The following is a 10,927-nucleotide window of genomic DNA, read 5'->3' as shown; positions in this document are numbered from 1 at the left end:
GGAGAGAGGAGAATTCTGGGAAGCAGAAGGCTGAGGCGGAGAGACACTGCAGCCGCCGCCATGACCAGCAGCATGTGAAGACGCCGGTAAGCCACCAGCCACGTGGCAAGGTATAGATTTATGGAAATGGTTAATTTAAGATAAAAGAACAGTTAGCAAGAAGCCTGCCACGACCATACAGTTTGTAAGCAATATAAGTCTCTGTGTTTACTTGGTTGGGTCTGAGCGGCTGTGGGACTGGCAGGTGACAAAGATTTGTCCTGACTGTGGGCAAAGCAGGAAAACTCTAGCTACATGACCCTAGCTTCCTCTCTCCACCATGTTTTCCATTGTAACTGAGGAACAGCTTCCAATACTGCTCTAACTAAATCTTTCCAGTCTTATGGAATACTTCTGGTCTGAGTTGCCCATGAATTTAACGTCTGCTTCACAAAAGGTAAATGCATACCACATGAAACTATTGCTTCCTTAAATCTCTTCAAATCCAACATTTCTACAAGATCCCAGTTAACTTCTGAATATCCTTGGGGGAGCATATCATCTGCTGGTTGTTCTTGAATGGTAACTGGATAAATTAAGGTTGGTTTCTAATAACCTTGAACCACTCCTCTTCAGTTTCATAATTCAAGGGTGCAGTAGGTTCTGTTCTAAACTCCTCTGTGAATATTTTTCTTAGTTTCATTAGTAGGTCTTTCTAATGATTATATTTTATCAGTCAAATTTATATTTGTCACCAATATCAAGCCACTTTTTAAAAGATAAAACGTGAATTACTGAAATGATAATGATTATAATCAACAGCATGTCAATCCCAGCTAATTTGATTATCCCTTCATTTAATTTTTTCCATTTCAAACCATCCATTGTGGAATCATACAGAGACCTAGTTCTCTGCAAAGGAATATTGTTCCCCATCCTTAATGTTCAGAAAACTTTTTTAAAAAACTAATTCCCTCTTTAAGAATTCCCAGGTGTCTCATCAGATCTGCTGAAAATGACAGCGAAGTGTGAGGCTGGCTATTGCTGTGCATAACGGCTGGGCAGAGAATGCAGGTGGTGCACAGCCTAGCTGAGGGCAGCTGCAGATGCTCTAGTGTAGCTGGGGGCTAAGAGTGTGTGGTGGTGGCAGCAGCAGCAAAAGCCCAAGTGGGTGTTGAGGTAGCTGACCTAGCTTGGTAGCATCCTGAGGAGGGTATTGAGGTGAAGCCCACAACCCATGGGGAGAGGGAGCAAGCCTCCTGAAAAGTGGACATAGGAAAACATGTGGAAGAAGCCTGTGAGAGGTCATGGGGCTACTGGAATGACAGAGCCAGCCCACAGTGGGCAGCTAACTCTGGTGGTGTTTGGGACCCCACTGCCTATGGCGTTTGGGACCAGGGACCAGCAGCAGCTGGAGGCTGCTATAGAGAGGCTGCAATGGGAAAAACCCAGACTCACAGCGAGGGTCTGGGGGGAAGGGAAGGAAAGCCAGCCACTGTGGTGACTCTGGCATCTGCAAAGCCAACAGTGAACACCTCCCTTGTGATCTTGTGCCTTGTGATCTCATGCCTCACATTGGACACCAGTTGAAACATTTATCTAATTATTCTTTATCAATAAAAATTTGAGTCAGATATAGGAGTAAGAACCTGAATGATCAGAGAAGCAGCAGTGAAATGACCAATGACCTCTTCTCTCTCTCCTTCCCTGATCCAAAAGGGCTGAGAATCTTTCTAAACCCCTCCCTACTACTTCCTGTGTCTCTCTCTATATGTCCTCAGTCCTCCAATACCTCTATGGCTAAATTTTGTTGGCTATTAGCTAGCTCTGCCCTCTGATTCAAGGTCTACTTTATTGGCAGTCTCAGAATTGTCAGAGTGCAATCAAAATATCCCACAAGCTGAGGTAGGAGAATTGCAAGTTTGAAGCTAGCCTGGGCTACATAGTAAATTCCAACCTAACTCGAGCTATGTGGTGAGAAGACCCTACCTCAAAAAACAACCATTTGGGGTTGAGTTATGACTTTTAAATATTGTATTACATTTAATAATTGGGGGCCATGTGTGCCATGTGTGCCCCCATGTGGAGGTCAGAGGACAACTTGCAGGACTCTGTTCTTTCCTACCATGTTGTGTCTGGGGATTGAATTCACGTCCTCAGGCTTGACAGCAAGCACCTTTATCTATGAGCCATCTTGTTGACCCCAGCAAGGCACACATTGCAAAACAGTGGAAGGATATGGAAATCTGATGCATGTCTCCATCTTTCCTGTGCGGTGAGGGGTAGGGAGTGGGGGGCGGGGTGAGTAGACTCACTTTGGAGTAAGCATGTCCTGACCAGGCTCTGTACTTATTGGACTGGTCCACAAGCAGGGGGTTCCTATTGGCAGGAGGAAAAGCTGCCCAGGCCTTTAGACTTTTGTCTCCAGTAAGGAGTATGAGGAAGAAGTCAGCCATCTTGGAAGTTCACCATCTTTATTACCTAGTCATGGCCTCTCTTCCTGTCTGTCTGCCTATCCAGGAATCTGTCTAATTTCTAGTCCCTCAAACCTGAATTCTTCAATTTAGCTAGACTTACTTGTTGGTTATGCTTTGGCGATCATGGCTGGCCATGCTGATGGATGCTGTGGGTCGAAGAAGAATCACGAACCATAGTTACCTTTTTAGAGCTTTATTTTGAGAGAGAGAGAGAGAGAGAGAGAGAGAGAGAGAGAGAGAGAGAGAGAGAGAGAGAGAGAGAGAACAGATGGAAGGAGAGAGAGAGAGCAAAAAGAGAAAAAGAACGCACAGAGAGCCTGCCCACTTTTTAGGCAGGGACGCCGTCACAGGCTGGTGATGTAATTAAGGACAGAATCCTTACATAACTGACCAATGAGCTTCAGGGATCCTCCTGTCTCCATCTCCCTGTTTATGGCACTGTTGTCTCTGGCTTCTTTTTGCATGGGTCTGGGAGAATCAAAATTCAGGCCCTCATGCCTGCCTGCATGCAGGTACTACAGACTGAGCTGTCTCCTCAGCCCTCGGTCATTTTGGCCTCAGATGTCATGGCTATGCTGCGTGCTGTATGTGGAATCATTTTGCCTTGGACGGATTGATTTCATTTCTACGCAGTTCCTTTCCCCCTTTTGTCTGTGTGCTACGCTGGAATCGGCATTGTTGGATTTTCATACAGCCACTCGGGTCCTTGTTTTCCGTGACTGTTTTCACATCTTCTCCCTTTCCACAGATGCTTCACGGAGGCTCTCAGCAGCTCCACCCTGGGGTCATGGCTCTGTCCTTGCTGTCTCAGGATCTTACACTCTCCTTTCAGTGGCCCCGCTTTGGCCCACTCTGCAGTGGAATGTTGAGTATTCCCCACCCCCACCCCAAAGAGGCTGCCTGGGGTTTTCAGGAAATGCTTTGGCTACCTCTGCTGATTAGCACCATTTATAATCCAGCTCAGAAATGCAATATAACCTCTCCATCTGCTCCGTATTTGCAGTGCAAGTATTTAAATGTTCGGGTGTCGGATTCCTGGCTGCCCCGCCCCCGGCCCCCGTCCCTTCCTCCCCCACACTCTGGCCCCTCTGAGGAACCCTTCTCCAGCACCACCATCTGAAACTCACCTTCTCCTGTTTGTTTTCCCATGGAACAGTGCCTGTGATGTGTGGAGCCCCCACCCCCCAGCCTCTCCCTGCGACCTACTCCATACCGACAATCAGTGTGCTCCACAGTCCTGGAGGGCTGACCCTTTCCTCCCTAACCACTACAGGCCAAGACCCTAGTGTGGGTCAAAGGGTAAACTGGGGTGTCTGTCGTCTCGTTCCGCTTGGTTCGTTCCTAGTTGCTCGTGAGCTTCTGGAGACTGTCTCTGCCTCTCATTTTACTGTGTGAGAGCTGGGATGACAGGCATATACTGCCACATCTGGCATTGCATGGTTTCCCGGGATGTAAATGAGGTCCCCATGCCTACACAGCAAGCGCTTTACCCAGTGGCCCCTGAAAGGGTTTTGTGGTGAAACAGTGTCCTGGTGATTGGGGGCCAAGGAATACCACAGAAATCACACCACACAGCAGACCTCACACAAGAGATTTATTGAAGGAGAGCATAAAATGGCTGCCTCTAAGTGGGGATGGAGACAGTGGCAGACCAGGCGTTATGGGGGAGGGTGTGGAGCATGCGCATGGGGAAGCACCGTGACGCTGGCAGAAGTTATAAAGATCAGGGGTATTAGAGGTTTGGTGGTAGGCTCATTTTCCATGAGTGACGTAGAGAAAGATCCAACTGACCGAACTCTGGCTTCCCAGAGGGTCATCGAGGACTGATAAGGGCGCAGACTAGCCAGTGGATCACCATCCAAAGTTCCAGGGGCCGTGGGGTGAGTGGGGGGGCAGGCTGTTCTGTACATCCTCACGTGGGAACAGATGCCTAGGGGCTGAGCCCGAGACACATGGTCGTCCGGTACCAGGGCTTTTGGGGGAGGCCGAAAGGTGAGAAACCACGGTTGAGACATGAATCCTCACTCGTGGAAAATGGCCAGAAGGGAGGGGCTTACCTATTGGATGAAGGGGCCCATCGATCCTCCAGTTGGAAAAATGATGGTGTTGGAAGGTACCGGGTCCCAGTGTTTCTCAGACTGCCAGCGGGTAGGAGAAAATGCCAGGAGGGCCTGCCGAGTCACACGGCACCCATGTTGTGTGAGAGGCGTCGGCAGGTTTGAGCCAAGGTGCCATGCAGACACGGTGGTGGCATGGCACGGTGGAAAGTTATACCATGCAGACATGGCATCCACGTGGAAAGTTTTATTATTAAAGGGAGAGGGGAGAGGGAAGAGGGAGAAAGAGGAAGAGAGGGAAAGAGAGAGAGAAAAGGAGATAAAGGAAAATGGAGGTTTGCACAGCCTCGTGGAGAGGGAGAAGGAGAAAGGAAGAAGGGGAGGGGGAGGGGTTTTTCCTCTTAAAGAGGGCTTTATGAAAGATGATGCCAGGATGCTGGGTGGGTCCCCAAGGGGCAGGCCTAAATGCCGACAAGTGGTAACAGTGGAAATGTGTTGCATTGGCTGTTAGTGATGACCTAGCATTGGCACTGAGTCAATGCAGGCAGGGTGGGGGATGGGGGAACACCTGGTTTGGGAATGTGAGTGGTTCTTAGTTGACTCACAGGCCATCTCCCCAGCTCTCCTTTAAATGTTTTTGACCTCTCTCAGGGTAAGTTAGAATTTGAGTGAATGGCTTTGGCTGAGTCCAACACAGAAAGCCACTGAGCACACAGAAAGACGATCAGCATTGTCCTCATCCAGGAAACACAAACCTAAACCACAGAAGTTACCTGGGATGGTTAGTGCTGAATGTCAACTTCACAGGTTCTAAAACAGTGGACATTTCTAGATTGGGTCAATAGAGGTGAGAAGACCTATGTTAACTGTGAGAGACACCATCCCAAGGATTGGGGTCCTGGGCATCTCTCTGCTTCTCTCTCTCTCTCTCTCTCTCTCTCTCTCTCTCTCTCTCTCTCTCTCTCTCTCTCTCTCTCTCTCCTTCCTGACTGTGGATCAGCCACTGTATGCACCTGCTACTATGACTCCCCCACCACGATGGACTGCACCCACCATTCTTAGTTTTTATGAGTATATACTGTATTGATACTGTGTTAGTGACTTTTGCTCTATGAGTATATACTGTATTGATACTGTGTTAGTAACTTTTGCTCTATGAGTATATACTGTATTGATACTGTGTTAGTAACTTTTGCTCAAGCTGCTCTTGTCAGATACTTTGACACAGGTCTACAATGAGGACTAATGTAGTATTTATATACTCATTAGAACTAAAAAGATGGTGGGGGGCTGAGTGCTGGTGTGACATAGGGGATACTGAGATTCCCTCTTGGGATCCTTAGTCTCATTAATAAAATAATTTAAGAACATATTCAAATGGAGGTTCAAAGGCAACTTTGTGAGCACATAAGGAAAAGATCTCCAGGGCAGGCAAGCTGTGGAGCTTCAGCAGCTAGCTGCCCAGAGGAGAGAAACTGAAGAAAGAAGGAAAAGCCATGCCGTTTAAGCAGGCATGGAGGTCAGACAGTCAGTGGACAAGAAGCCATATGGCAGGGAGGCTTTAGGGAAAGAATAAGAAAACACAAACATCAGAAAAGCCCAAGGTGTTCAGAAAAGCATGTCTAGAAAGGAGAAAGAAAGGCTGGCAGCCTTAGAAACCGTATGTGGCTTGTGAGCTACCAAGCAAGGGGGTGGGGGCTGGGGGGGGAAGTATAGTATCTCATAAATGACTAATTATTCACCTATCTCTTTAGCATGGCTTAAGGCAGGCCCTGGGGTGGTCCCTGGGCTTGGTGATCAACACAACCCAACTGGAATGTTAGTTCTCCACACTGGCCAGAGGTCCTGTTCTCTTGGCCATGAGGGGTATTTTCTCCTCAACAGTGGCAATGCACGGATAGCAATTCCCACCCAATGCCGAGCATGTAAAATGGTTCAGCCCCCAGGAGAACAGCAGAACAGTTCTTTTTAGTGTCAAAATGTACACTTACCACACACCAGCAAGAACTCCTGGGCCAGCATCCCAGGGAGATAGACATTCATCTCCCACAAAAACTGTTCCTGGAATGTTCAGAGCAGTTTCATTTGTAATAGCTGAAGTCTAGAAGCAACTCACTAGAGGGATAGTTTAAAAAGCAAGGTACATCATACCACAGAACACTGCTCTGCAGAGAGAAATGAACTATGGATGGATCTCAAGGGTGTATGTGAGGGAAAAGGGCCAACCTCAAAAAAAAATCACAGACTCTATGGCTCCATTTATATAATGTCTCAAAATAATAAAATTATATCTAGAGAACAGATGAATGGTATCAGGTTCCCGAAAGACTGAACAATGGGGCCATCAGAGCTTGGACTGGAGCCTCCAAAACTTTATTCTTTGTAAGTTGATCATGTCAGGCATTTAATTATAGTTATGGAAAGCTGATTGATACAGCAAGGCTGGGTGAAGACTGCATGTTTCTGAAACTTCCCATAAATATATTTGTATTTTAAAATTAAGAAACATAAAAAAGTCTGATACCGCATGAGTTTTATGAAAACGGAATTTCATCTGTTGTAAAAATGATAAATTATTGAACGAGGCTTCTTTTAGTGTTTTACAACTGCCAAAGACATGAAGCCTCGAGTCTGTGCTTGGAGACCGTGGCACGGATTTCCCTGTTCATCCAGTGATGTGTTCGCTCAGTGAGATGCTGATCCGGGGCCTCACACCAGATCTGAGCGACAGTGGGAAGCACAGGCAACAGAGACCTACACTGCTGAGCTCCAAGAGACTTGCTGAGCCGAAAGCCACCTTCAAGGTAGGTTCACCATCGTGCTGGGCTGCTGTCTGAGTGACAATGGGATCTGTCGATGGCTGAGAATCTGGTTTGTCATCTTCGATCATCCTGTGCTGTCATCTCAGGCACCTTCTTGTCCTCTGCAGGCAGGTATGGAGATATCAAAGTCAATTCCTCAGCCGCTCACATCCGGGGACCAGCACCTCAGATATGGACTGTGGTCTCCACCTTTCTTGGCTCTGTTGGTGACACACACAGGCATTGTGCCCCTTGCTTTCGTCTTTCTTAATGACGGGCTACCTGTTGTTTTTATTTAGTATTTTTATTTACACAGTGTGTGTGCACACATGCGTGCGTTTGAGCATGCGGAAGTCAAAGGACACCCTTGAGTGCTGTTCCTCAGGTGGGGTCTGCTTTTCCCTTGAGTAAAGGCCTTGCACTGGCCTGGAGCTCACTAACTAAGTGTTTTTGTTTTGGTTTCGTTTTTGGAGTGTGTGTGTGTGTGTGTGTGTGTGTGTGTGTGTGTGTGTGTTGGCTTCATTGGAAAACCCTGGTATCTGGCACTGAGTCTCCTCAGGCTGTTTGCCCTTTTGTGTGTGGTGACACTCACTGAGTGGCCTGGTCATCTCTCAGTCCTCCCTGAGTCGTGGGGATGGATGTAGGTTCCTCGACTACAGACATAGAACCTCCCTCTCTTTCTCATCCATGGAAATGGAAACAGTGTTGTCCATACCCCTCTGACTCCCCCTTGGGATGCCTCTTAAAGAACCTCTGACACCTTCCACTTAGTGCTGACTTAAGGGTCTCTAAACTTACCCACCTCTGCAGTCAAATCTGGTTTCAATATTCCTTAGATAATCAATCTAAATGTCCACTTAACGGTACCCTAGATCCCCGTATTATCCATGACCTTTAAAAATACTGTAAGCAATTGGGAAAATGGAAAGAGATTCCCCATTCATTATGTTCCAGCTTTCTTTTTTCTCTGCCTCAAGGCCTGTTTGGTTTTTTGTTTGTTTGTTTTTCTGGTCTCTCTCCAACACTGTGTAAATGTCCCGTCTTTTAAGTTACTGTTGATGGATCTATAAGTTTGTTCCAATGTGGGAGCCAGGAAGGGACCTAGCAGGAGTGGGAGAAGGCAAGGAGCAGACAAACTGCAGTGTGAGCACTCCCAGAGCACACTCCTCACTGGCTGGTCCATCTCTCAGCTCCCTCCTGCAGTATCCTCTGTCTGTAGCCAGGACTCAAAACTTTCTCAATGGGCAATGCTGGCGCATGCCTTTAATCCCAGCACTCGGGAGTCAGAGGCAGGTGGAGCTCTGAGTTCGAGGCCATCCTGGTCTACAGAGTGAGTTCCAGTACAGTTGGGGATACACAGAGAAACTGTCTTGAGAAACAAACAAACACAAAACAAAACGACAAAAGTCTCTAAGCCTTCTCTCTGCTTTTCCTGCCCCCAAGTTGTCCTTCCCTGTATAATGCAGCCATTTTGGTTACCTGCCCGTTCCTTCCCTTTTGTCTACCCTTTGCTCCCCCAGCTCTCCCCTCCCCACCTCCTCACATGGTCTGGTTCAGGGCCATGTTCACTCTGGACTCTTCCAGATGTCCCTGCCTCTGGCTGTGTTATACTAAAACTTCTAAAGTTCACGATTCTAACATCAACCAGTGGTGTTCTGATAGGCTGGTAAGCAGTGAGTACTGCTATCAGCCACAAGCTCAAAATTTTAAATTTCCTTTGGTTGTCTTATAAGAATAGACTTCAGGCCGGGCGGTGGTGGCACACGCCTTTAATCCCAGCACTCGGGAGGCAGAGGCAGGCGGATCTTTGTGAGTTCGAGGCCAGCCTGGGCTACCAAGTGAGTTCCAGGAAAGGCGCAAAACTACACAAGAGAAACCCTGTCTCGGAAAAAAAAAAAGAAAAGAAAAAAAAAAGAAAGAAAGAATAGACTTCAAATGTTTCCCAGTGTTGCTAAAAACACCTCTGTCCAATCTATATATCCAGCCCTCTGGAAAGAGTGTTAATGACTTTAACCCAAAATCATTTTTGGGTTCCCAGGCCTTTACTATGATGTAAAAAGACGCAAACCTACTGTGTTTTCTACAATGTGAATTTCAGTATAGATTACAAACAGTGGTAATGTTAATATATCTAAAACCTTTGTTTCTTTTTATTAACTTAAAAAGTTCTTGGAAGCGTCAGGGAATTGACTTGAATACACCTCCCAGAAATCAAATGGATTCCGTATAAGTATTCCTGTCAATCAACAGCCAAGGTTCCCTGCCTACTACCTATTCCTGAGGGTGAGATCTCCCCCACCCCTTTCCCTGGTCTTGGGATGTCCCTCCCCCAACTACTAGGACCATGGGCCTGAAAGTTTGAAATGTACACCCAAGATAAAATTTTCCCCCTAAACTCCTTAACTTTACCTTCTGTCCCTAATATATTTCTGTTTCAGCAGATTTCATCAAATAGACTGAAAATGGATCTGAACTCACCAGCCCTGGGGGCTTCTGATGGGATTTTTCTCTGCATCCTAGATGACTCCAAAGCATCCTGCCCCAGAAGGTCCCGAAGAGCCTGGATAGCAAGGGAAACAGCCTGCTCTTCCCAGCCTCGGCCAGCATTCCAGCTTTCTTGGGTCACCAACAACAACACCCCAATGTCAGCAGGAAGTAATCATAGAAAAGATTGTGTCACCCCTTGCCAACAAAAAGGCTGGGATGTAAGATCTCAAACCTGGGGAAAATGGCTGAGATGCCTATTTAACACAGCAAGTAGACCTGTTCACCAGGTCCTTCAAGCATCTCTCTGTCCCTACCCGTTAAGGGTGTGGCTTCCGACTACATCCTAACAGGAAGAATCAATAGTGCCTCACAGATGCTGCCACCCCCAGACAACAGGAAGCGGTCTAAAGAGCATGGTGCCCTCACTTCTACCACCGGTCACCCCTTCCTCTTCCCTCACCTTTTGTAATAAACAAAAGGGAGGAATGTTGGTCAACTAAGAACCCCCCACATTCCGGACCAGATTCCTTGGCGCACCCCCACCCCACCTTCAATGACTCAGGGATAATGGGCCCTGTCTTCACTAAGGGCCAATGGAACATGTTTCCACCATCACATACTTTCCCTATGTGCATTCTCCACACCCCCCCATAAAGCCCATCATGCCCTGGCCTGGCGCTGTCTCCATCCCCACTCAGAGGCAGCCATTTTTTGTAACCTCCTCCCCAATAAATCTCACGTCAGTCTGTTGCATGGTGTGATTCTTGTGGTATCCCTTAGCCCCCCATCACTGAGATACTCTTTGCTGCAAAACCCTCTCACACTTCTCTCCACCTCCCCTGTCCTGGGATGTGTGTGCCACTGCACCTCGCTGGTTTTATGTGGGTTCAGGGCATCAAACTCAGGTCCCTGTTTTTGTCTGGCAAAGATTTTACTGACTGAGCTGATCCTTGGCCTCATGTTTTTCTTTTTTCATATATTTTAGGATTGTGAATAATTACGGGCAGTGATCACTTTGGGGTGATAAACACATTGATTACTTCTTTGGACCAAGAATATTCACATCTGCTTTTCTGGCTCTTTTGAAATCTGCGGTGTATTTTCTTAGCTGTGACCGCCCTACTGT

General features: G+C 47.2%; 1 long non-coding RNA gene across 3 annotated transcripts; it reads left to right on the top strand.

Moving 5' to 3' along the window:
- The first annotated feature begins 4,142 nt into the window (after window positions 1-4,142).
- On the top strand, window positions 4,143-10,547 carry LOC143273494 (uncharacterized). 3 transcript variants are annotated; one of them, XR_013051644.1, is made up of 4 exons: window positions 4,143-4,336; window positions 7,187-7,317; window positions 9,481-9,597; window positions 9,756-10,547. It is a non-coding gene; the product is annotated as an uncharacterized LOC143273494 (long non-coding RNA). The 3 variants fall into 3 exon arrangements; XR_013051645.1 differs by lacking the exon at window positions 7,187-7,317; XR_013051643.1 differs by lacking the exon at window positions 4,143-4,336 and having other exon boundaries at window positions 6,216-7,317.
- Window positions 10,548-10,927: the final 380 nt, after the last annotated feature.

Source organism: Peromyscus maniculatus, chromosome 5, assembly GCF_049852395.1.
Source record: "Peromyscus maniculatus bairdii isolate BWxNUB_F1_BW_parent chromosome 5, HU_Pman_BW_mat_3.1, whole genome shotgun sequence".
Taxonomy (NCBI): domain Eukaryota; kingdom Metazoa; phylum Chordata; class Mammalia; order Rodentia; family Cricetidae; genus Peromyscus; species Peromyscus maniculatus.
Note: the sequence above shows the minus strand (reverse complement) of the source record. Positions and strands in the feature narration are given on the sequence as shown.